Genomic DNA, 27,473 nt, shown 5'->3' on the forward strand with positions numbered 1-27,473 from the left:
AATCGATCATTCCAATATGTGAACACAATACCTTAAAGTAACAAATGTGAGCGTAATTTTTGCTTGTTATTTAACTTTGCCCTGAGCTTGCAAATGTGCTCTTCATCTTAACGTGCCACAATAATCTGAAGCCACATTAATATGCCCAGCCACGTAGAAGGCAAATCTCATAAATTGAACTTTTCAAACTATGATGCATTTTTCATAATGTTTTCAGTTATGAAAAATGCCAGTGGAGGGGGGGATCAATCTTTGCTCCATTTCCTGGGAGATTTTTGTTTTGTTTTGTGATGCAGAGCAGCTGAAAATACAACAGCTTCAAAATGTGCCTGTTTTAGAGCATTATTATGGAAAGTTGTATCTTGTGTACAGTATTCTGCTGCACCTTTTGAACACATGCACATCACATAAGACATGTGTTAAACTTTATGAATTTAATTGTTCCTTTTTAACATGATTTTATCAGTTACTCATGCAATTCATATATTATTGTGGGAAAGTAACTCATACAGTCATAGAATCATAGAGTTGGAAGGGACCACCGGGGTCATCTAGTCCAACCCCCTGCACAATGCAGGAAATTCACAACTTCCTCCCCCCATACCCCCAGTGACCACCTACTCCATGCCCAGAAGATGGCCAAGATGCCCTCCCTCTCATCATCTGCCTAAGGTAATAGAATCAGCACCTGGAGAAAATGGCTGCTTTGGTAATTGGACGCTAGGGCATTGAAGAGGGGAGGGACTTGGAGATTTGGGGGATGGAGCCTGATGAAGGTGGGGTTTGGTTAGGGAGGGACTTGAATGCCATAGAGTCCAAATGCCAAAGCAGCCATTTTCTCCAGGGAAATTAATTTATATCACCTGGAGATCAGTTGTAATAGTGGGAGATCTCGAGCCAACACCTGGAGTTTGGCAATCCTATGACCTTGGGGCCGAGGACTCCCAAGAATAGAAGGAGGGGGGGTTACAGATTGGCAGTGGGAGGGGAAAATCAGTAAAAATCATCCCATGAGCAGAAAATTTCCACAAGATCAAAACCAATATCTTTTGCAAATTTGATCCAGATATACTTCTGAAGTAACACCTTAGGACAGGGGTGGGGAACGTCAGGCTCGGGGGCCGTTTAAGGCCCACGAAATCATTTGGTCTGGCCCTTTGTGGGTCCTGGCAGATCTCTAGCTCAGAAGGATCCAAGACTGGCGATCCGCCCCCTCCCGCTGAAAGGAATAGCTTCTATTCAAGGCAGATGTGAGTTTGTTTTGCCGAGAAAAAGGACCCTCCCCCCTCCTTGCAGAAGAGTCGTTAGCTATGGAACTGGTAGGACTGCCCAAGAAACTGTGTTAACCCTTTCCCACCCTGGCCGTGGAGAAACGTATTCCCTCTGTACTACAAGAGGGCTGGAGGCGGAAGTGGCGACAATGGAGGGGTTAAAGGGGGCAGGGCCAGAATGCGCAGGGGTTGAGTTCTTAGCCAGTGTGTCCTCATTTCATCCCTGCAGGCGAAGGTAGCAGGAGCTGGCTGTAGAATCCAGCCCCGACCATGCAAAGCAGGAGCAACTCCAGTGTGTGGCTGGATAGCTATGCCCGGCTGGTGCAACAGACCATCCTGTGTCACCAGGTGGGCGAGTGCACCACCGGTTGGATGCCTGCCTGCTTGCCCGTGCTGGGGGGGGGTCATCTGTGGGAGCTGCCTGCTTGGGGCTTGGTTGGCTAATTTTTACGTTGATAATTTTGTATGGCCCATGAATGATGTTACAAATATCCAAATGGCCCTTGGCAGAAAAAAAGTTCCCCACCCGTGCCTTAGGATCTCAGGTTTGGTATGTTTCAGTGCCGATTTTGTGAAGCATACAACAGGAGAGCATTCAAAGAAAATGCTGACAAGAAAACTCAAAGACAAAACCAGATTTCTGCTGGGAGGTGTAATCTCCCTGACCAAAAGTGGAAACTCTGTGCCACCTGGGGTGAGAACATCTATTTAACAGCTTGGGTTTCTCTGAGAAGGGTAAGAAAATGGCCTTGTTCCCTATGCTAGCCGTTACGTTTGGTACAATCAGCATTTTCTTGTTTTGACACAGCATCTTGCTCCTGGTTTGATTTGTCAAAAGTTGGCAGGCTCTCCAAAGGCAAAGCCAAGCTTTTTGTGTTGTCTTGCTAATTAGAATGAGCAGATCTGTAGGGGGCAAAACACTGGTTTCAACAAACGGTGTTTTATTTTTACATTACAAAGTTAGTTGCCAGGAAGAAAAAATAAACCACGTCCACTGTTCCTACCTAAACATAAAAACACTCACAACATGTCTCAACGATTTATCAGGTTTTACTGGGCAAGTGAAGGATCCTGACTTGTTGTTTCAGTCTACTAATGTCGGTAGAAAGCACGTCACAGTTGGGAAGGACTCCTCTTTTGCTGGCAGCTGTAACACTGCCACTGGAAGACTGGAGAAAGCCCTTGCTCCTCTCACTGAATGGCCATGGTTGCAAGGATGCACATCAAAGGGAGGGAACCTGTAAAAAAGAATGCCATTGGTGGTTGGCAACCGCCCTGTCTTTCCTAGGCAAAACTTTGAGCAAGGCCAACGACAAACTCAGACATCTGTCAAGGCCCATTTAAGTTCTGTCTTAAGGCTTTCTGCCTAATTGGGCCTGAAGCTTAATTAGCCCTTGAGATACTATACTATGTCTAAATATAGTCATAGTTATAGAAAGCGGTTTGAATACAGAGCAATAAAGGCATCTTCATTCAATGCATTCTCTGCAGGACCAAATTTGATTAGTAGCTCAGCCATCAGCCTATGCACAAGCAACTGGAATGCTTTGTTGGTTACAGAAATGTGTTGGGAGTCATCAAGAGTCTCCTGCTGCAGAGATGCATAATGTACTGTAAGTTTGTGTCGTTCAATACTATTCATGATGGAGAAAACCCAGGTTTGGATAGAGTCTAATAAAAGTAGTCCCAGAATTGTTCTGAGAGCATGCGGGATTAGTCACTTTCTGGAAAAGGCATGTTCCCCATGGGGGAGTCCTACAGTATGGTATAGTGGTTAAGAGAGGTGGTTTGGAGCGGTGGTCTCTGATCTGGAAACTGGGTTTGATTCCCCACTCCTCCGCATGAGCGGCGGAGGGTAATCTGGTGAACTGGATTTGTTTCCCCACTCCTACACACAAAGCCAGCTGGGTGACCTTGGGCTAGTCACACTCTCTCAGTCCCACCTACCTCACAGGGTGTCTGTTGTGGGGAGGGGAAGGGAAGGTGATTGTAGACCAGTTTGATTCTTCCTTGAGTGGTAGAGAAAGTTGACATATAAAAACCAACTCTTCCTCCTCCTTCTACTGGGTCAAAGCCTTTGCATAGAAATAGACAAATGTGAAAACAACATTGTTTGCATTCTAAATGGTCCACATGTTTACAACTATTCATCATTTTGTTTCATTTAATTTAGAACAAACATGACAGTTTGGGGGAAATCAAAGTAGAGCAAATGATCCTATTACTGCCTGTACAGTCATGGATTTTCCTGCTGAACTTTGTTTTCCTCCCTAATGAGTTTAAAGACTCCATTTTAATTTCTCATCAATAGATAGCTTGATGCCCTTCTGTGGTGGTGGCACTGATTGCTGAACACATGAACACATGAAGCTGGCTTCTACTGAATCAGACCCTCGGTCCATCAAAGTCAGTATTGTCTACCCAGACTGGCAGCGGCTCTCCAGGGTCTCAGGCAGAGGTCTTTCACATCACCTGCTTGCCTGGTTCCTTTAACTGGAGATGCCGGGGATTGAACCTGGGACCTTCTGCATGCCAAGCAGATGCTCTACCACTGAGCCACAGCCCCTCTCGTCTTTCTTCATACCTTGAATTAACAAATATTTACCTGTGTGTATTACAGAAGCAGTGCGGAAAAAGAAGAGCAAATGGTGCTTGGGAGCTCGGCAGGACCACCTGTCCCCAGCCAATTTGCCGAACAGTGAATCAATCCTCCTTTTAGGTACCAGCATGGCCCAAATTATTATTTATGCGGTGATGGATAACCTTAAGAAATCATATTCAGCTGCCCATTGCTTTTCTGATCAAATCAGCATTTGAACTTGAGCATTTTGCACACTATCGTTATTTTATTACCTGTCACTCTCTCAGCCCCACCAACCTCACAAGGTGTCTGTTGTGGGGAGGGGTAGGGAAGGTGATTGTTAGCCAATTCGATTCTTCCTTAAGTGGTAGAAAAAGTTGGCATATAAAAACCAATTCTCCTTCTCCTTTTCCTTGTCCTCGTCCTCCTCAGGAGGCTGCAGTGGGGCAAAATTGCTCCTTCCTGACTCTTGGGTGAGCCGAGCTCTACTGATGATGATGTTCTACTGATGAAGGATTATCTTGCCTACTTCACTCTTCCCACTGCAGCCTCCTGACCCATGTAGCGCTTACATCATGTGGGTCCCACAAGCCTAGGAATAAACTTTCCCAGAGTTAGAAATAACTGCTGGGGGGTGAGAGAGGGAAAACCCAGGAAGATCAGTGATCTTTGTGCAGACCTTGCCTAGACCTTGAACTGAATCCAACCCCATTCCTTTCTTCAAACATAGGAAATCTCATAACTAAAACTAAGCCTCACCAAAATTCAGCCTGTTGTTGCTATTTATATTCTCTGGGTTTTCGGTTTGCACTGCAGCTTAGGGCTGTTGAATTAAAAAATTTTTTGGTATAGTTCAGATTCGGCCGAATTCAGCCCGTTTAGATTCGGGATATGTCGAAGTCCGAACTCCCCCACTTCGGATCCGTTCAATTCGGCGGGAATTCAAAGTTCGGAAAAAAATTCGGCCGAATAAAGCTATTAAAAACACAATCGCGTCTTTCCGCAGCTCTGGGGGGGCATTTTTTGGGTTAGAGGTCCAAACCTTCGGCAGAGCTTCAAAGGACGTTTATTGAAAGACTCCCCAAGTTTTGTAAAGATTGGGTCAGGGGGGGCTGAGATATGGGCCCTGAAAGGGGTCCCCCCCACCCTTAATGTGCATCTCTCAGAAGAGCTTGCCGCCCACGCACAAAGCTCCCAGCCCCGACAACAGCTGAGAAATTTGCAAAACAACTGCAAAACAACACAACCTTGTAAAACAACACCTTTGCAACACACAACTGAAACCTCCCCCCTCAAACCAGGGAGCGAGAGACTCGAGGGGGAACACACACCCCAGGCAGAACCGACGAAAGCCCCCTTTGGCTTCCCCCCCACCCACAGAAACTGCTCCCTCCCCACACACACACAGACTCTGCTTTCCCCCCCACACACACACATACACAGGAGAAAAATTATAGATTAAAGCCCCCAAAGGGGTCTTACTGTGGCTGTCTTCTGTTCCATCAAGAGGGGCTGAAGAGGACTTGTAATCCAAGATGATTCCAATTAGGCACGGGAGGTTTTGCTCTGGAGAAGATGCACAGGATCGGCTGATCCATTCATCCCAATAGGGAAAAGGGGAAAGGGGAAAGCCCATATCTCGGGACCCCCTGACCCAATGTTCACAAAACTTGGGGGGTATCTTAAGAACACTGGTCTGAAACTCCACTCAAAGTTTGGGATCTGCACCCCCAAAAATGCGCCCCCTGCAGCCATGGAAAGAGAAAAGGGGGGAGGCTATATTTCTGCCCCCACTGAACCCATCTTTACAAAACTTGGGTAGTATCTTAAGAATAATTGTCTGAAGCTATGCTAAAAGTTTGGGGGCTATATCCCCAAAAAAGCGCCCCCTGCAGCCACATAAATGGAAAAGGGGGGAGGGAAAAGGGGGAGAGCCCATATCTCAAGACCCCCTGACCCAATGTTTACAAAACTTGGGGGGTATCTTAAGAACACTGGTCTGAAACTCTGCTCAAAGTTTGGGGTCTGTACCCCCAAAAATGCGCCCCCTGCAGCCATGGAAAGAAAAAGGGGGAGAGCCCATATCTCGGGATCCCCTGACCCAATGTTTACAAAACTTAAGAAGCTTCATCTGAAGCTCCAGTGAAAGTTTTGTGTCTGTACTCCAAAAAATACGCCCCCTGCAGCCACAGAAAGGAGCGAATGTGCACAAGCACCCCCCCACACACACACGAGGATTTCGCTCTCTCTATCTCTCTCCCTGGCCGGGCCGCACATCAGCTGATTCCTCCAGTACTCAATCCTGACTGATTGGCCAGAAGAAGACCCAGCTTGGCCACCGATTGGCCGGGGGAGGAGAATGCTGCTTACTGACGGTTATGCTGCTTACTGACGGCCCCGAATTTGCCGAATTTATTCACGAACTCCCGAACTCGCTGAATTCGGCCCCCCCGGTTGCCCACCAGTTTTGAGTTCGGTTCCTCCCGAACTAAAAACCACCGAATCAGGGGAAATTCGGCTGATTTTCAGTTCGGGCCGAACCGAATCAACAGCCCTACTGCAGCTTGTGATTAACCCATTAAAAAAAAAAACAGAAACCTGCTGCTGCATCCTGTAATTCTGGTCCACTTGGGTTCTGATACCTTCTTACATGTATTCTTTATTTCATGTTTCCTAATGCCAGAATCAGTTAACTCTTAAAAAAAGAAGAAAGAATCTCATCAGCAACTCTACTGTAATCTTCTGTAGCTAAAATGGCATATGCTGTCACAGAGGAAATGCACAATTATACCTAATCAGGAATCAAGATAAAGGCTCTCCTGTAATTCCCCTATCTGCATAGTTCTGCTCAAACAATTCTCCCATTGATCTGTGTTTCTTGAGTAACTGAATGTTTGGCATCACTGCCAAAGGAGAAGAGATGGGACGCCTCTCATCCGTTTATATGGTTGTTGGAGGTAATGCTGCAGGGTTTCCAATCTTGCTTTTAGAAAATCTGTGGGTTTTCCCTTAACAAATCTTCGCTTGAATCCAGCAATGCCAAGTGGAAACATAAATGGACCTGTGCAACAGCTAGAGTTTTCTATATGACAGTGCCCAGAAATTAGTTACACAAAACCTAGGGCAAATGGGGGTACAATAAGCATGACTCAATGCTTGGTCTTTTTCCACTTGTTCAAGAGCTATAATGCAGAAAGAAATTTTGCACTGAATCAAAGTCTACATCTGAAGCAATGTCTAATGCAAAACACACTCCTAGTCATGGTTGGATAGTTACATATTTTAATTTGAGTCAAAGCTAAGCCTAATGGTAATACCAAAGTTGAGAACTAGGTGTGTCCACTATTCTTTGATGGGGGTTACCTTTCCATTTTCCCTGGAGGGAACCCTTGATATAAGGAGTATGTGTGTGGGGGGGAACTCCAGAAGACACACTTTGCAAAGCTGTCGATTTTGTCCTCTGAAAAAGACCTAATGTATATAAGGTTGCCAAGTCCCTCTTCACCATCAGCAGGAGGTTTTGGGGGCAGAGCATGAGGAGGTCAGGGTTTGGGGAGGGGAGGGACTTCAATGCTATTGAGTCCAATTGCCAAAGCAGCCATTTTCTCCAGGTGAACTGATCTCTTATCGGCTGGAGATCAGTTGTAATAGCAGGAGATCTCCAGCTAGTACCTGGAGGTTGGCAACCCGAATTGACTTGGATAGCTCCAGGCTAGCCTGATCTCGTCAGACCTCAGAAGCTAAGCAGGGTCAGACCTAGTTAGTATTTGGATGGGAGGCCACCAAGGAATACCAGGGTCATGGCATGGAGTCAGGAAATGGTAAACCACCTCTGAATGTACCTTGTCTCAAAAATGTTACAGGGTTGCTATACGTCAGCTATGAGTTGACGGCCCACACACACACACACCTTTTGAGGAACTTGTTCAGTTTTGCATTTTATAAGGCTATTTTGCATATTGCCCTGACCTGGATGTCCCAGGCTAGCCTAATCTCGTCAGATCTCAGAAGCTAAGCAGGGTTAGCCCTGGTTAGTACTTGGATGGGAGACCACCAAGGAATACCAGGTTTGCTGTGCAGAGGAAGGCACTGGCAAACCACCTCTGTTAGTCTTTTTCCATGAAAACCCCAACAGGGGTCACCATAAGTCAGCTGCGACTTGACGGCACTTTACACACACACACATTTTGCATATTATCTCTGATTGCGTTATATAACATGCCCCATACACAAACAGCCTTAAGTCAATACTCCCATTTATTATAGACAAATGATTGCTGTTTGCCCAGGTTGAAGTTCTATATCCCATTCCTTAAAAAAATCTGCATTTGTTCTTCAAACATTTTCTCTCTCTCTCTCTCTCTCTTTCACCATACACATGTGAATCATTGCTGTAGGTTAAACAAAGCATCCATTCAAAGGATGACTTTTGTATCCCCAGTTTTCTAGATGGGTAAAAGAGCCTACTAAGAAAACCAGCCCTGGTTAGAATTTGGATGGGCAACCTCCAAGGACTACCAGGGTCGTGATGTGGAGACAGGCAATGGCAAACCACTTCTGAATGTCTCTTGCTTTAAAAACTCTCTGGGGTCTGTGGGGTTGTGAAGGCAAGAGATGTTCAGAGGTGGTTTGCCATTGACTGCCTCTGCGTGGGCTGAGAGGGTTCTGAGAAAACTGTGATTGTGTGACTGGCCCAGCTGGTTTCATGTGGAGGAGCAGGGAATTCAACCCGGTTGTCCAGATAGAGTCCATTGCTCTTAACCACTGCACTAGGCTGGCTCTCCAGAAAGCCTCCTAGAATGGAGTTAAAGAAAAAGTTGAACCAGACAGGATAGAACTCTTACAAGTTTTGTATGTGTGGGTGGTACATTTCCTTATTCAGTATAAGTCTTGCCTTAGCCTACCAGGTTCTGACAGGAACTTCTGACTGAAATAGTCATGCTCGAGCACCTGACATTTTGGCTCATGTCCTGTTTGCTATTGTAAGTAAATGATTGTTGGCAAGCTGTTCGGATGTGTCTGAACACATTTAGTGTGTCCATTTTGCATGTTTATGCTGCTTTCTTGCACAGTAATAAATTGCATGGACCTGAAGTGGGGGAGTTCGGACTTCGGCATTTCCCGAATAAAAACGGTCCGAATTTTGCCGAATCTGAATTTTACCGAATTTTTTTTTCAACAGCCCTACTGCAGCTATACACCCCACCTGACTCATCTGCCACCACCTCCAAATTAACATAGCTAAGAGGGGGGGAGTCCATTTGAATTGAGACTTCCTACTTAGGCATCTCTGTGTGTCTTTGGCATCTGCTCATTTTGAGCGTGAATCTACTTTACTGATAGTGGAAATATCTCTGTTCCATTTCCCCCCCCCCCCCCCAGTTTGAACCAATTAACACTGTTATGCCACAGCACTAGGAATATTGCCTAATGGTAGAAATAGTGTAACGGTGCATTAGCACAATTTTTTAATTTTTTTAAATTAAAAATTGGCAACCATAGCAAGCAGTTTGGAGGTTGTTAGGTACTGCAGCAATGAAAGCTGTGATGACCTAGCCCTGTAGGATAAGCAGCTACTGTGCAGGCACAAAACTGTTCAACAGAACCTTTAGACAATAACTATTGGTCCAATGAGGATCTCTTCTCACATCTAATAAGAGGGAGTCAAGGCAAGCTCTCTGGACATCATGTTTTTGTCAAAATTCACAGCATACCTAAAGGAAATAGGATTTCTGAGATTGGCCAACCACCTATATGATGGTCAAAAGTTTCCAGTACTTGAAAAACTGATAGTAGTGGAAAGTGCAGTCAAGTCATAGCCAACGTACGGTGACCCCCAAGGCAAGAGATGTTCAGGGGTGGTTTACCATTGCCTGCAACCCTGGGCTTCTTTTTTCCCCTTTCCCCCTGTTTTTAGACTGAGTACTTAAACTATACAACCATAAAAGTTAAATAAGACCCATCTCTAAAAACATCTACCTTCATCTCTTCTCTGAAGCCTCCAAAAATGAACAACAAAATAAGTATGCTGAGGGTCTGAGCCCTCTAAGAGGAACTGAACCTTTTGCTCAAAAGTTGCTCGAAAAGAGGTGGACCATTTGTTAAAACATGGTATAATCCATTTTAGCCTAAGTTCGTATACGTAAGGACAATACAGAAGGATATGTACCAAGGAGTCCACTGATTGAAGAGGGCAGGGACACAGCCGGTCTGAAGAAGGGACCTTTAGCATCTATGTGATGACGTCACTTCCAGTTTATGTGGAAGTTCTGGCATCGTACTGGGAGGACACTCTAGCACTCATGAAAAACTATACCATAGAGTTTTTTTGCAAGTGCTACAGCATCCCCCCAGCACAATGTCGGAACTTCTGCATAAACTGGAAGTGATGTCATTGCACAGATGATGCCAATTGCTGCCCTCAACGCAGCCTCCCTAAACCGCCTGCCAATTCTGAGGAGGGACCTGGCAACCCCACCTATTGGCTTGCTGTGAAAGCTACTCATGTGAAAATGCTGTGTATGTCAGTATATGCTTGAAATAGGCAACAAAAAGCAGATAAAGAGTTTTTTAAAAAACCCTAAACATTCAACTATATTTACAGTTTTTTTCTGTGTTTATGTTAAATAGCTTTCTTTTGTCATTGGCAAACTTATCTGCCAGGATTACCTCATCAAAGAGCAGAATAGTAGACGGGGGGAGATAAATGTTTGGTCCCTTACCATTTTCTCATTGAAAAAAAGCCATCTCTTCCATGCTTTCCCCCTCCCAAAGAAAACTTAGATACCCATATTTTCCTCTCTTGAACACAGAAGAAACTATTAACATTATGTGAGAAAGAACAAACTAGGAGAAAGAAAGAAGGTAAAAAAAGAAACAACACACTGCCTTAAATCCTCAGTATTACCTAGAGGACTTTAAAGAATCTACTTGTCAAAGGTTTTATGTACAAAGCTGAATATTTTATCGTAGAGAAGGTTTAAAACTGAGCATTCCTGTTATTTCAAACTGAAAACTCTTCTCTCCGCTTTGCTTCACCTTTGTGCAAACTAAACCCGTACGTCCTTATACGTGTGCGGTTTTCTGTTTCCCCACACCTAGTTTTTTTCAACATATTTTGTATATTAATCCTGTTTTGATTTGCTTTCCATGGTACTGGAAGGCTAACACCATGCACAAAACTTTGCTGACAAGCTGTCCTCTCCTTCCCTACCATAAACACAGGATACTTAACTTACTGGGGCACCAGGAAAGTTTCTGTGGAACTATAACTGAAGGGAAAAAATAATCACATGATACACAGTTCCTTAGAGCCCCATGGAACAGAGTGGTAAGCTGCAGTACTGCAGTCCAAGTTCTGCTCATGACCTGAGTTTAATCCTGACGGACATTCGTTTCAGGTAGCCAGCTCAAGGTTGACTCAGCCTTCCATCCTTCTGAGGTCAGTAAAATGAGTACCCAGCTTGCTGGAGGTAAAGTGTAGATGACTGGGGAATGCAATGGGAAACCACCCCGTAAACATAGTCTGTCTAGTAAATGTTGAGATGTGACATCACCCCATGGGTCAGTAATGACCTGGTGCTTGCACAGGGGACTACCTTTACCTTTTACCTACACAGTTCCTTAAGACGAGGCACCAGTGTCCACACCTACTGACTCTGCTACCACTAATGTCAGGTTCATTCCAGATTCTGGATACAGAGCATGGGAATGCATATCAAGATATAACTACTAGAACAGTGGTACTTGCCCCATGGCTCATGGAAAGCCACATTTGCAATTACTGTCAATCAGGAGAGACACTACGCTAACTTCCATCCCTGGCATGATGCCTCCGCCTACCCATTCATAGAATCATAGAGTTGGAAGGGACCACCAGGGTCACTAGTCCAACCCCCTGCACAATGCAGGAAATTCACAACCACCTCTGGTGGCAGCTGTCTCAAGGTGGATGCCAACTAACAAGCAGAAGCCCCACTGGGCAAGTGCCTTGCCCACTTTCCTGAAACAGGGTACGTGCAACACTGGAGGATGGTGCTCTGAAAAGCTACAGGTGTTGTGTCAAAGAGCCACATGTGGCTCCCAAACCATTAAGTGACTATTACTCAACTGGAATAATACATGTCACTTGGATTCCAGTCTCACTGGGGCAATCCGTCAATCTCTGATTTGTCCAATGGCCAGGACAAGCCCTGAACCCAGCCATAAAAAGGTGGTACAATGAGAGAGCCTGCATGGTGTAATTGTTAAGGTGTCGGACTAGGACCTGGGAAATCCAGGTTTGAATCCCCACTCATGCCATGGAAGCTTGCTGGATGGCCTTGGGCCAGTCACACACTTTCAGACATGACCCTGGCTGGCTCATACTTGGATGGGAGACCCCCAAGGAATGTCAGGGTCATAACGTTGAGGCAAGTGATGGCAAACCACCTCCAAATTCTAGCCTTGAAAATCCCATGGGGTCACCATAAGTCAACTTTGACTGGACGGCAAAAAAAAAAACCAAAACAAAACAATAAGGTCAATATGGGCAATTTTGTTTGGTGATGAATGCTGTATGTGTGGGCACTGCCTTGTGGTATTAATTCTTATCCTATGCCTTGCAAGTGCTGTATGTTGAAGCAGTAATACTTCTACAGAATAAGAGTAGTATATAAACTACTTACAAGCACAACCAAAAATGTCGAAAACAGCAATGCAAATGGAGGAGGCATTAGATTGACTCATAGCAGATAACTCTTCCCACTTGAAGACTCTTCCAGTGAATTCTTTACTCATGGGAGACCTACTGTTGCTTTGGGACAGCCATTGGTATGGAAGTTCAAAAGCATAAAACAAACAAAAACTCCAACCAGTGTTTGCTGAAGGACAGCAATTTTAGTAAATGTTTGTTGCAATTTGGTTTGCGGTTAATGTTCATGTAACCTTGTTGGAGGATTCATTAAGAAAAAGCAAGGTTAGAAAATCTCTCTCTCTAAAGTCAGATATTAGCTTGTCATTAGTCTGCCATTAGCTATCAGTAACCTATGGCACATATAGCTTCTAAACTGCTCGAACGTAGAAAACAAGTATTAATAATTAGCAGGTCAGAAAATACTCTGTGCCCTAAAGCTTCTGAGGAAACATTAGTTTGGGTAAATAAAAGCTCTTTAATTTTCATAGACACAGAAATGATGGTTTTGTCAAATGTTATATGTTGCAAAAAAAAAAGGCAAGTCGTCTTAATTGCTCTATATAAATCTTACAAAGGCTGAGGTAGTTTGAGAACTCAGCCACCCAGCCATCCTGAGGGGACTTTTGACTTTTCCTGTATCAATACATTAGAATCTATTTTTTTTTTCTATGAGGATTTATCTCTGCATCCCTCTTGTGAGAGTGGCTTCCAGCTTTGTTGGATCTACGAATTCCCCAACCATCTCACATTAAGTTTATTACTTTCTCTCAGAACATGGTATCTTACAGCATAACATTCACACTTCAAGCCACAAATATACTTCATTACTAAGGCAGCTTAGTCCATTAATTATGGTGACTTGTTGGTAGGGTTGCCAACCTCCAGGTGCTAGCTGGAGATTTCCCGCTATTACAACTGATCTCCAGCTGACAGAGATCAGTTCACCTGGAGAAAATGGCTGCTTTGGCAATTAGACTCTATGGCATTGAAGTCCCTCCCCTCCCTATACCCCACCCTCCCCAGGATCCACCCCAAAAACCTCCCGCCGGTGGCAAAGAGGGACCTGGCAATCATACTTGTTGGGTGCATGGAAACCCCCATTTTTGCAGCATCAGTTGAGCAACAAAAACTGGAGAGTTTATTGAGCCGTCATAGATGGCTGCATTTGGCTTGATGGGTCATTCCTTGTACAGACATCTTCTAATCCATCGAATATTCAATGTTTGTTTATACAATCTCTTTTCCCTAAGCAACAACCTGTCAACCCCTGTCGACCTCAAACTCATTTAGACAATTAAGAGAAAAGAGCCCCTGGGTAAACTTTACATCTCCTTGTCAGGAACAGGGAACATTTGCTATAGAAAATTCAGATTTATTTCATATTTCTTTCTTTAATGGACATTCTAAGTTTGCTCATTAGTTTAGAACATCATCTTTAGGCTCAAAAGCCATCCTTCTTTTCTTCATTTGAAACCTGTTTACTGACAAGCGAATGTTGAATTTCCTCCATCAAACAACTTCTGGGATTCTTTCCTCCGTCTAATTGACAGGATATGTATTAGGTTTTGCTGGAGGGAACTTCCTTTCCTGTCAGATAATTCTTAAGTGATAACAGGCCATAATTTCTGCTCATGAGGGATGACCAACCCTGTAAATTATATCATGGTCTGTACTTTCAGTAGCCAAAGTGGTTGGATTCCAGAATCCATAACTGATACTTAAACTCCCCACAGATGGGTGTTGAAATCAATGAGTTGGACCCCGATGGAGATTTCCACTCAAAAAAGGCACTTTGGTCAGTGGAATGCAGTTTCCATCCTCCTCTCCCACTGCAGCCCATTGGTCCCCTGAAACGCTGCTCCTGGGGTATGGGGGACCCTCAGGAACAGCATGAGAGGCAAATCAGGAGTCTGCAGCAGGCAGGGGAAATTTTGTGGACATTACCACACCTCTTCTGAAGTGGAAAATCTGGTCTGGATCTAACCCAATGTCTGTACAGCGGAGGAGAATGAGCTCACCAGCCCTGCCCCAAACTACTTGTGATGGCCAGCACAACAAACATGACATCGACGCACATAGAAGGTGTACATGAATAGATTCCGGCCTCTGCTTGAAACATTTGGGAAAGCAGTATCCCCCCCTTGCAAGGATGGAGCCTACAGGTGTACATTTTACATTCACATAGACTTCATGTTCATGAGCAGTGATTGCCAGTTAGGGTTGCCATCCTCCAGGTCCTAGCTGGAGATCTTCTGCTATTCCAACTGATCTCCAGCCGATAGAGATCAGTTCACCTGGAGAAAATGGCCGTTTCGGCAATTGGACTCTCTGGCACTGAAGTCCCTCCCCTCCTCAAACCCTGCCCTCCTCAGGCTCCGCCTCAAAAACCTCCCACCTGCTCACCCCCACCCCACCATGGTTGGGATCCAAAGCAGCTTAGAACATTGTTTTCCCCTCGTCTAATTTTCACAACAACCATGTGAGGGTGGCCAGGCCGAGAGTTTGTGATGGGCCAAAGGTCACCCAGTGAGCTTCCATGGTAAAAGTGAGGAACCCAGGTCTCCCAGGATCTATCCACTACGCCACACCTATTCACAGAACATGAAGTTTGAATGCAGAAGATTTCAGATTCAGTCCATGGAAATCTTACTTTGCCAAAGACTTTTGATAGTCATTCCCTTTCAGAGTCCCCAAACTTAATCCAGAGGATCAAAAAAATTGGAATCAGAATATCACGATTCAAGAACTCACAGATACTATCAGGAAACTCAAATATGATGAAGCTCCAGGTCCAGATAGTTTCACTGCCAGATACTATAAAGTTTTTGATCAGCAGTTAGTTCTTAATTTACAAGGATGTTAAACAACTTATTGAATGAAGGTATAGTACTTTGCCTAAAACCTTTGATAGCCATTTCCTTTCAGAGTCAATAAAACTGAACTAGATGGACCTACAGTTCGGCTCACTAAGGAAGGTGCATAACTCAGATTGCAGCCTCTATACACAACCATGTATGATAACACACATATTTCTGAATATTTCATAACATCTTTTGCCTATTGATATTATTAAATGCCTAAAACAGCTTAATTTGAAATTTGCCACAGAACAATAAAGACTGCTTTAGGAAGTGAAGTGATTCAATTGGATCTCTCTTCAGGCTGCTTTGCAAAGACGAACATCTGTTAACTGTGATTTTGCTTGGCTATTATTTTGGAATTCCTGTGCAGGTGGTTTGATGTATTTTGCATGCATACTTATAAATGCCTATTTGGTTGGAAGTAGTAGGATGTTAAAGGAGGAAAAGTGAAAAAAAAGTTGCTTTTAAAAAAACCATGGAAATATTATTTCTCTCTTATTAGAAAAGAAGGAACACTAGCTTTTGCCATAAAATGTTCAAATGAAACAGAAAATTTAGCAAAGTTTCTAAATTCGAATGACTTAACGGGTGAGATTCAATGAAGCTGCAGTGAGCGAAGCAGAGTCCAGGCTTGGGAATTTCATTAAGGTCAGTTTTATGAACACCTCATTTACCTTCTCGCTATCAGTCAGAATGTGCCAAGGATAATTAAAATGACATCTCTTACTCCCCAAGACGGAAAGGATAAGCAAGAAATTTACTTCTTGAAGAGGCATTACCTGATTATAGTTTAGGCTTAATTATTTTAAAGGCCACAGCGTGGGACAGAATGCTGAGGCAAATATAAACAGATCTATATATTCTCTCAGCTACAAAAAAGGTTAAGCCTTTTGCAAAGGCGAATGAATGAACTGAGAAGGAAGAGTTACTGGTTCCAAAGGCTTTTGAACTAGAACTTTCTTGTCATTCTCAACAATTCTGTCGCAACTGAACTTGCCCCATTTTTTATAATGGCAACCCAATGAGTTGGATCCAGCACAAAAACGCTTGCACTAGAACTCTACATACTCACCAAAAAAAGACTGTGGAAACTGCTTGTGTATGGTTGCTAGCTCCAGGTTGGGAGATACCTGGAGAGTTTGGGGGTGCAGCCTGAGGAAGGAATGGTTTGGAGAGGGGAGGGGCTTCAATGCCATAGAGTCCAATTGTCAAAGCGGCCATTTTCTCCAGGGGAACTGATCTCTGTCAGCTGGAGATCACTTGTAATAGCAGGAGATCTCCAGCTAAGACCTGGAGTTTGGTAACCCTATTTATGGCTTTTTTTTTTTGAGACTGCCAAGTGTTTTTAGAAAGTAGATGTGGCCAGGTAAGGCTTTTGCACAGCAAGTTTGGTTGGCTGTGCAAATATTTTTTTTAAAAAAAATGTTGATTTGGAAGCAGCTTCCAGCACAGCACGAAGATCTACATTGTGATACTGAAGTTAAGCTGTGGCAATAATTTTGTGTCTGACGCCGCCTTTTGCCGCAGCCATTTTGTGATAGACATTTGGTTGCTGTGCCCACCATGCCATGTCAGAATTCCAAATGTGCCCACAGGCTTAAAAAGGCCATGGACTTTCAATTCTTCTTTACCACAACTATGAGTCATTCTTTGCCATTATGTGTGAATACAGCCCCTGAGAATGATTTCATTAGTATGGTACAAAACAGCTTATTTCTTTCAGGTATGTATGCTAAATAAGACCTTTATTATCCAGGAAGTTAATTAAAAATGTCTTGTTCTCTGTCTTTCAGTACGGGATAAAAGATGATCATCTCTGTCCTGGGCCCGCTTAAATTAACTTGCCTTCAAGTTTGTTTGTTTGTAGCTTTGTTTTCAGAAAGGGGGAAATATTTCTAATTTCTAGATAGTGCCAGCATCAGTGTCATAACTTTAGAAGGGCTGAATAAATATTTCAGTTTCATACATATGTCAGCCTTACATAGGGTTGCCAACCTCCAGATGCTAGCTGGAGATCTCCTTCTATTCCAACTGATCTCCAGCCGATAGGGATCAGTTCACCTGGAGAAAATGGCCACTTTGACAATTGGACTCTAGGGCATTGAAGTCCCTCCCCTCTCCAACCCTTGCCCTTCTTAGCCTCCGCCCCAAAAACCACCTGCTGGTGGCAAAGAGGGACCTGTCAACCCTATAAGTAACCCTTCCTCCAGCTTGTGACTCTCCTGTTGGAGGAAGAGCCATTAAGTTGGAGGAAAGTTTCAAACTTAGCTTAGTAGAGAGGAAGAGTACTGGCCAGTGGAGCTTGAAGCATAAAATGGGAGATGTCAGTAAAGCCACGTTCTTTCCAGTACTTCGTACCACCCATTTTCCCCACTAAAGCCATAATAGTTTAACCAGTTAATCTTTGTAGAGAAGGCACACCTTATAGAACTAAGATTTTTTGGTGGGGAAATGCAGCCATCTCTCTTTCAACATTTTAAAAATATGTTCGAATTAACAAATCGAAGGCAAAATCAGGATATCATAAGTTTTGCAAGAATAAAGCAGGACACACAAAAAAGGATAAGCACCTACACTGAGGAAACGCCACTAAGAAGTTTATGAGTTGTCCATTTGTTGTTGTCATTTGAAGGTAAGAATGGGTGGCTTTTCCAGGTGGATAGATCCTATTTTGGCTGTATGAGAATTTGTATAAAACATACATATGAATCTGGTCCAGACCCCTTACCTAGTAAACTATATTAAATTATTTAAATATAAAATTATGTATATATCCAAAACAAAACAAAAATGCTGTCAGCAATTAATCGTGTGGTTTTACAAATATTTCCCCCCACTCATAATAGTCTGAATCTCAAAGAAAGAGGATTCTGTAAGACGAGAGAAAGATGTAACAAACTCCTTTATTGAGACAATTGGAGTAAATATTTCATTCGTGTATGAAAGGAAATACTTCCTCCCCCTCTCTTTTTTCATCACAGGCTGAGTCTGTGACTGGCCCAAGGTCATATAGTGTGACTCATGGCTAATTGGGGACTTGAACTCTTGTCCCCCAGTCTTAGACAAACACTCTAACATTGCATGACTGGATATCTAGTATGAATCTCCAAATGCATCTCAGAATCCCCAATAAATACTGGCTTCTCCGATACCGTGGCTTGAAAATAGTAGAGCATTTGTTTGGTTGAAGTAGGGTCCAGGACACAGAATCACCTCACTTTCCATATTTGTGGAACCAGCTTTATCTCCTCCCTCCCCGGTCAAGAGCGAATCAATCTTAAAGGAATTTTCCAGCCTAGTTCATTCCCTGACTCTCTGCAGGTGTTCGTTACCTAGGGTTGCCAACCTCCAGATACTAGCTGGAGATCCCCTGTGCCCAATCCAAAGAAAATTAGTTGGGTTCCCCTATAACTAGTAAGAAAAGTAATTAATTAAAGGCTTGTGGATCTCAAGATTTAATAATGACTATATCTGAATTGCCCTGACCTGGATGACCCAGGCTAGCCCGATATCATTAGATCTCTGAAGCTAAGCAGGGTCGGCCCAGGTTAGTATTTGGATGGGAGACCCCCAAGGAAGTCCATGGTTGCTACACAGAGCCAGGCAATGGCACACTGCCTCTGAAGTCTCTTGCCTGGAAAACCTTGAGGATTCACCATAAGGCATGTCCTACCCTTACCACCCTCTCTGAATCAGGATCATTAATTTGAATGGAATTACAAATGCCGAAATCGGAGGATACGCTTGCATAAAACAAGTGATTGGATGATTCACATCCTGGTGAACTATTGATCACTCAGATTTATTACCCGAATAGACTGCAGTAGTCTAAAATAAGCAACTCAATATGCCTCAGACGGTGGTAGTTAATTTTATTTATGGCTTGATAGGGAATGATAAAGGTGCCATTCATCCGAGGGAAAAATTGTTGATGCAAATGATTTTATACCATGATTTAAGACCGCTTAGAAATAAAGGAAACCTGTCCATTGATGCACATTTCGGTTTTCGCCAGTTGTTCCACAAAGCTTTGTTTTTGGTACGGTTTTTAACATTCGAAATAGTAAGCCCCAAGTGTGAAATGAAGTCATGACTTAGAACTAGTTGGTTATGCAAATGCTGCGTTATAAAAATTTTCTATGATTCTAGTTCTTTGAGTCATTCGGTGTAATTTTTTTCCCCAGTGCAATAAATGGGCTGCTGATAAAGAGCAGTCAGATCTCTTTCCTCAAGGAAATATAAGACTCTCGCCCACTTAAAGAAATCTTAGTCAATTAATTAACTGATTGAATCTGCATTGATTTGCATATAAATATAACTGTTGGGGAGGAAGGCTTTGCTTTTAGGTGATACTTCCTGGTCAGAGAAGTGCTATCTTTGAAGAGGCACTTTCTCCTAAAATTGCTCCTCAACTGTTTTTCCTTGAAGTGGGGAAAAACAGTCCCCACCCTTTTAAGAATGCGAGCCATTTCCCCAACATTCAAAGGAAGACACAGGGCTGTTCTGCACATTCATTTCCACGTGTGTCCCTATTGCTTCTGGGCGGGGGGAGGTGTCTTTACCACTTGTGTCTTGCTCCCTCTGGAGGTTGCCTCAATATTACACCACTGTATTGCTGATGTATTTCCCTGCAGTTTTAAAGGACTCTTCTGCACTCTTCATCACCTCTATGCCCTGTCACTTTTTTTCCCATATGTGTTTCACTCCCTCCAGTGGTCACCTCTGTATTGCATTGCTGTATCTTTGGCATATTTCTCTGCAGTTTTAAAGTGAAGGGAAATGTGCCACACCACAGACATGTAATATCAAAGTGACAACTAGAGGGAGCAAAACACATACGGAAAAGGAAAAAATCAAAACAATAGGGGCACACAAGCAACAGAAATGAGAGTGTGGAAGAGCCCACAATGTCTTCAGGGGTCAGCAGCCAGGGTGACTGCTTTGTACATATTAGACAATAGGAGGTGTGATTGGGAAGAATATTTCAGGCCATCCCACCTCTCCATACCAGACTTGCTCATAGAATCATAGAGTTGGAAGGGACCACCAGGGTCATCTAGTCCAACCCCCTGCACAATGCAGGGAATTCCAAACTACCTCCCCCACACACACACCCAGTGACCCATACTTCATGCCCAGAAGATGGCCAAGGTGCCCTCCTTCTCATGATCTGCCTAACATTATAGAATCAGCATTGCTGACCGATGGCCATGTAGCTTCTTCTTAAAAAAAAACTCCAGGGAAGGAGATCTTACCACCTCCCAAGGAAGCCTGTTCCACTGAGGAACCAGTCTAACTGTTAGAAAATTCTTCCTAATGTCTAGACAAAAACTCTTTTGATTTAATTTCAACCCGTTGGTTCTGGTCCGATCTTCTGGGGCAACAGAAAACAACTCAGCACCATCCTCTATATGATAGCCCTTCAAGTACTTGAAGATGGTTATCATATCCCCTCTCAGTCTTCTCTTCAGGCTAAGCATACCCAACTCCTTCAAACTTTCCTCATAGACTTGGTCTCCAGACCCACCACGATCTTTGTTGCCCTCCTCTGGACCCATATCTATTCCTCTATTCAAGGTGCTTCTCGAGCACTCTTGGTTTCCTGTCCTTACAAAGGTCAGGCTTTTGTAATTTCACATCCCCCCTTTTTTACTCTATTCCTCTAGTCTATTCCTCCTCTGGACCCATATCTATCCCTCCTTCACAGAGCAAAGTGGAATCAGTTAATCGTTTTTGAAGTGAGCAAAAATTTCAGTGATTCTTCTCATAACTGGCAGCATCCCAAATGTAGAGCTCATGGGATCGCCCAAGAATCATCAGCTTCTCAGTGTAGTGCTTTAGGAAACCTGCTCTAAAGGGATGGAAAGAGGTAATAGGTGGCACTGATCAACTGTTAACTTTAATAAGTCTTTTTTCAACCCATTAAATAAGGCTTGTGTTTTCCTTGTGGTGTGAGGGGCAATGTGCATATTTGCCGTTAAGGTGGTGGCAGCGACAATTCTGAAAGGTAAAACGGCCACCAGAGAGTTGGCTTCACATCCTCTTTCTTGTTTACAAATTCAACGGGCTGCTTTTCATTAAAAGATGACATTTGGAGGAAGTTCTACGGAGCCATGGCTAATTTATAGTTTGTACCTGACTTCTCCGGGCCTAAGTTGGTCATGAGAGTCAACAGAATGTTTATGAGGCTGTTTAGGCTATTCCAAAAAGAGCAGATAAAACATACGGTAAGAAGGTGATTCAACTCCCTAGCCAGGTAATAGCATTTGTAGGGGAACATCAGTAAAAAGGAGGGGATGTGAAAGTACAAAAGCCCGACCTTTGTAAGGACAGGAAAACAAGAGTGCTTGAGAAGCATCTTGACTTTAAATTGGGACTCTATCATGAGAAAAAGGAACTACAACCAAATAAGAAAACAAGTGTAAGGACAGATATTGGACTCCCTCAAGGAGCCAGCGTGGTGTAGTGGTTAAGAGCGGTGGTTTGTAGTGGAGGAGTCTGATCTGGAGAACAGGGTTCGATTCCCCACTCCTCCACATGAGCAGTGGAAGCTAATCTGGTGAACTGCATTTGTTTCCCCACTCCTACACACGAAGCCAGCTGGGTGACCTTGGGCAAGTTACAGCTCTGTTAGAGCTCTCTCAGCCCCACCTACCTCACAGGGTTTCTGTTGTGGGGAGGGGAAGGGAAGGTGCTTGTAAGCCGGTTTGCGTCTTCCTCAAGTGGTAGAGAAAATCGGCATATAAAAACCAACTCTTCTTCTATAATGGAAAGGTTGAGGGAGCAGAGGGAACTCGTAGCAAGTAGAATTGCTTATTCCAGCATGATTAATATAATATTAGGCAAATAACAGCTGCCACGTTAAAATCTTCTCCCTGAGGTTGTTCCGTGTAGAAAGACTTTCAAAATGGGACATTTGTTTTTAATTGGTCCTTTCTTTGGTCATTAACAGCACCGATCCTAAGGAGAGTCACATCCTTCTCAGTCCATTGACTTCAAAGGACTGTGGGCACCATCGATCCCATTGATTTAGATTACTCTTCCCCATTAGGGCCTAGAACCAGTGTCACTGTAGAAGTGTGCTTAACATTGCGCCTTGATCCACATCCTCCACAATGCACTCTGGCACCGGTGTAGGAAATACACAAGAGATTTGGTTTCAGATGGGTAGCTGTGTTAGTCTGCAGTGGTAGAACGAAATCCAAGTCCAGGAACACCTTGAAGACTCAAACTTTCTAGGGTCAAAGCTTTATTGAGTCAACAATGCTGATTCTATGACCTTAGGCAGTTCATGAGAGGGAGGGCATCTTGGCCATCTTCTGGGCATGGAGTAGGGGTCAAGGGGGTGTGGGGAGGAGGTAGTTGTGAAATTCCTGCAGTGTGCAGGGGTTGGACTAGATGAACCTGGTGGTCCCTTCCAACTCTATGATTCTATGAGTCACTTACTTACAGCCCATTCTTGAGCCTTTCAGTGGCCAGCAACAGTGTGGCCAAGGCCCCACTGCCGCATCTCCAAAGAGGTCCTCCAACCTCTGAAAGGCTTAAAAACGCCTTTTTAAATTTTACATCTCAAAAATGGAGCATTTTTCCCCATTGAGAACAGTGAGGCTGTGCCAGGAAAAACCTGGCCCAGCAACACTGTCACTGGGGGGGCATTCCCTGCCTGAAAGGGGTCACAAAGCTGCCTACTGGCAGTTCTGCCCCCCAGAACACCCCCTGGGGCGACGGTGTGGGGACTTGCACCATTGGGACACTGTCAGGAGGCCTAGCCGGCGTCCTAGGGCTGTGCTGCCATGCTAGTGCAGGGAGGCCAGCATGAGCACCCCAACACTGGTGTCTGTGCCATTCTCGGCGGCGCAAGTGGCCCAGGCGCTGGCGCAAGCAGCCTGGACACCAGAATGGCCACTTGTGTATCTCCTGAGCTATTTTGGCCTCAGATCTCAAGAATGGGCTATAAGACAGATACTGGGTGATTTGAGTGAACCCCAAGATACAGTGATGGCAATAAAGCATCCAGATTAGTTTTGGGACAACTCACTAGCTTGCTTATCACCAACTTTTTAGCTTTATTCTATCCTCTGCAGGACACTGTGGTGTGTCTTAATGGAGGAGGCAGAAGACTTAAATTGGGGGGATTTGGATTGCAGATAACAAACAGCATAACTCCTGCATTTTAAATGCAAGTTAGGTCACTATAATCCTTTCCCCATAGTCTTACTCCACAAGTTTCATTGAACTCAATGCCATGCCAATTCGCATTAGTGGAGGATGTGGGAATTAATGTTTCCTACTGGATGGAAAGAACGACAACAAAAGGCTGGCAGCAAAAGACTCAGTAGCTCTAATATATTTTAAAAAGGATCATTTGTAAAACCTTTGTTCTGCCTCTCAGCAGGGGAATGTTAGCCGTCATTAGCATGTTGGAATCAATTCTAGATGCTGTGTGATAAATGTTGGCAGGTGAACATTTATGTGCTACATTTGCATTTGCGAGTGTACTGTTTGTTGAGTATAACAACAATGTGGACTTTGTACCTGCGATGCACAGTTTTCTCCAAAATGCAGGTATGATTGAATTTGTCACTCAGTTTGTATTTTTTTAAAAAGAACATGGATAGCAATCATTCAGCCCTGACCTGGATAGCCCAGGCTAGCTGGATCAAGTCATATCTCAGATGTTAAGCAGGTGTTTCTACCCCACCCTGACCTAGAGAACACTCTTCTTGGCTTAATTCATGCAGATTTTGTAAATATAGGCTAACTTGTTATGATAAGAACTCCAAGGTTTCAAAATCCATTTAGGCAAAATTCTAATTTTTATATCAACATTTTGAAAATGCTGATACAATTTGCTAGGTCTCTCTTCGTAATCAGCGGGAGGTTTTGGGGGCGGAGCCTGAGGAGGGTGGGATTTAGGGAGGGGAGGGACTTCAATGCTATAGAGTCCAATTGCCAAAGTTGCCATTTTCTCCAGAGAAACGATCTCTATCGGCTGGACTTAGTTGTAATAGCAGGAGATCTCCAGCTAGTACCTGGTGGTTGGCAACCCTATAGATGCACCATGGCCTGTACATGCACCTAAAGTTGGCTCCAATTCCTGCAGTATTTTGATAAACTCTGATGTTGAGGTTTATCAATGTATGATGGCCACTAGGGCTGTCAAAAAAAAAAAATTCGGTACAGTTCGGATTCGGCCGAATTTGGCCCTTGTGGGTTCGGTACGTGCCGAAGTCCGAACTCCCCCACTTCGGATCCGTTCAATTCGGCGGGAATTCAAAGTTCGGGGAAAAAATTCGGCCGAATAAAGCCATTAAAAACACAACCGCGCCTTTCCGCGGCTCGGGGGGGGGGCATTTTTGGGCTTAGAGGTCCCAAACTTTCAGCAGAGCTTCAAAGGACGTATATTGAAAGACTCCCCAAGTTTTGTAAAGATTGGGTCAGGGGGGGCTGAGATATGGGCCCTGAAAGGGGTCCCCCCACCCTTAATGTGGATCTCTCCGCAGAGCTTGCCGCCCACGCACAAAGCTCCCGGCCGACAAACAGCTGATGAGAGCAAGGGCGGGGCAGGTGCTAAGAACTTTGCAAAGCAACACAACTGCAGAGCAACCCCTTTGCAAATATGCAAAGGGCGGGGCAGGTGTGAAGAATTTTGCAAAACAATACAACTGCAAAGCAACACAAGCATGCAATGCAAAACCTTTGCAACAGTGCATAGCAACACCTGACACCTGGGAGTTTGCATACCATGGAAAGGGACAGAGGCAGCTAGCTATGCATAATAAGCAGGAGGGGGTGGAATGTCTCCTTTTGCATTGGACTTGGGACCAGGCAGATGCATTCTTTAAGTCACCATTTGAAAACCAGTTTTGAGCAAGCATCAATAACCTAACTGATCTTATGAATGAGGAAAAACCTGAAGAATAAAAATGAAGCCCCCCCTCAAACCAGGGAGAGAGAGACTGGAGGGGGAACACACACCCCAGGCAGAACCGGCAAAAGCCCCCTTTGGCTTCCCCCCCCACCCACAGAAACTGCTCCCTCCCCACACACACACACAGACTCTGCTTTCCCCCCCACACACACACAGAAAAGAAAAAATATAGATTAAAGCCCCCAAAGGGGTCTTACTGTGGCTGTCTTCTGTTCCAGCAGGAGGGGCTGGGAGGCTGGGTAATCCAATATGATTCCATTTGTATCCAATATAAGATCCATATGTATGCATCTCTCGAGGGTGATCCATTCATCCCAATAGGGGAAAGGGGAAAGCCCATATCTCGGGGGGGCCTGACCCAATGTTTACAAAACTTGGGTGGTCTCTTAAAAAGCCTTGACTGAAGCTCCGCCGAAAGTCTGGGATCGGCTCACCCAAAAATGCGCCCCCTGCAGCCATGGAAAGAGAAAAGGGGGGGAGCCAATATTTCAGCCCCCACTCAACCCATCTTTACAAAACTTGGGTGGTCTCTTAAGAGGGATTCTCTGAAGCTATGACAAAAGTTTGGGGGCTGAACCCCCAAAAAAGCGCCCCCTGCAGCCACGAAAATGGAAAAGGGGGGAGAGGAAAAAGGGGTGGAGCCCATATCTCAGGGGGCCCTGACCCAATGTTTACAAAACTTGGGGGGTATCTTAAGAAGCCTAGTCTGATGCTCCGCTGAAAGTTTGGGGTCGGCACACCCAAAAATGCGCCCTCTGCAGCCATGGAAAGAAAAAAGAGGGGGAGCCCATATCTCGGGACCCCTTGACCCAATGTTTACAAAACTTGGGTGGTCTCTTAAAAAAACCTGTCTGAATATCCCCTGAAAGTTTGGGGTCGGTACCAAAAAAAATGCGCCCCCTGCAGCCACGGAAAGGAGCGAATGTGCACAAGCACCCCCTCACACACACATGAGGATTTCCCTCTCTCTCTCTTTCCCCGGCCGGCCGCACATCAGCTGATTCCTCCAGCACTCAATCCTGACTGATTGGCCAGAAGAAGACCCAGCTTGGCCACCGATTGGCCGGGGGAGGAGAATGCTGCTTACCGACGGTTATGCTGCTTACTGACGGCCGAATTGGCCGAATTTATTCGCCGAACTCCCGAACTCGCTGAATTCGGCCCCCCCGGTTGCCCGCCAGTTTTGAGTTCGGATCCGTCCGAACTAAAAACCGCCGAATCAAGGGAAATTCGGCTGATTTTCAGTTCGGGCCGAACCGAATTGACAGCCCTAATGGCCACAGAGCCAATCTTGTGTTGCAGTCTATATTGATCCCATTATATAACTACAGAAAATTACCATTTGGTAAAGACATTGGTATGCCGTGACCTGGATGGCCCAGGCTAGCCTGATCTGGTCAGATCTCAGAAGCCAAGCAGGGTCAGCCCTGGTTAGTATTTGGATGGGAGACCACCAAGGAATACCAGGGTTGCTGTGTAGAGGAAGGCACTGGCAAACCACCTCTGTTAGTCTCTTGCCATGAAAAACCCCAAAGGGGTCGTCATAAGTCGGCTGCGACTTGACGGAAGAAAAAAAGTACTTTGGTCATTTATGAAAAAACAAACATAGGCCTGGTTTTACTAATCCTAGGATGCTAAGGAGCCCCGTGGCACAGAGTGGTAAGCTGCAGTACTGCAGTCAAAAGCTCTGCTCACGACCTGAGTTTGATTCCAACGAAAGTTGGTTTCAGGTAGCCAGCTCAAGGTTGACTCAGCCTTCCATCCTTCTATGGTCGGTAAAATGAGTACCCAGCTTGCTGGGGGTAAAGTGTAGATGACTGGGGAAGGCACTGGCAAACCACCCCATAAACATAGTCTGCCTAGTAAACATTGGGATGTGACGTCACCCCATGGATCAGTAATGATCTGGTGCTTGCCCAGTAATACAATAGTCAGCAAGCATGTGCTGAGGGGGTTCACACGAATTGGCCTAAGGTGCTGGAATAATGTTCAGGTTTCATTGCTGATGGAAGCAGGCAGGCTTTTCCTCAGCATCCTGCTGTCATCTTCAGTATTTTGAGAGATCCATCATTTAAATATGTACTGGATAACATAAAACAAATTAGGACATTTCATTCCTTACTTTGCTTCAATCAAGTGGACTGTACTTCACGCG

This window comes from Euleptes europaea, chromosome 16, assembly GCF_029931775.1.
Source record: "Euleptes europaea isolate rEulEur1 chromosome 16, rEulEur1.hap1, whole genome shotgun sequence".
Lineage (NCBI taxonomy): Eukaryota > Metazoa > Chordata > Lepidosauria > Squamata > Sphaerodactylidae > Euleptes > Euleptes europaea.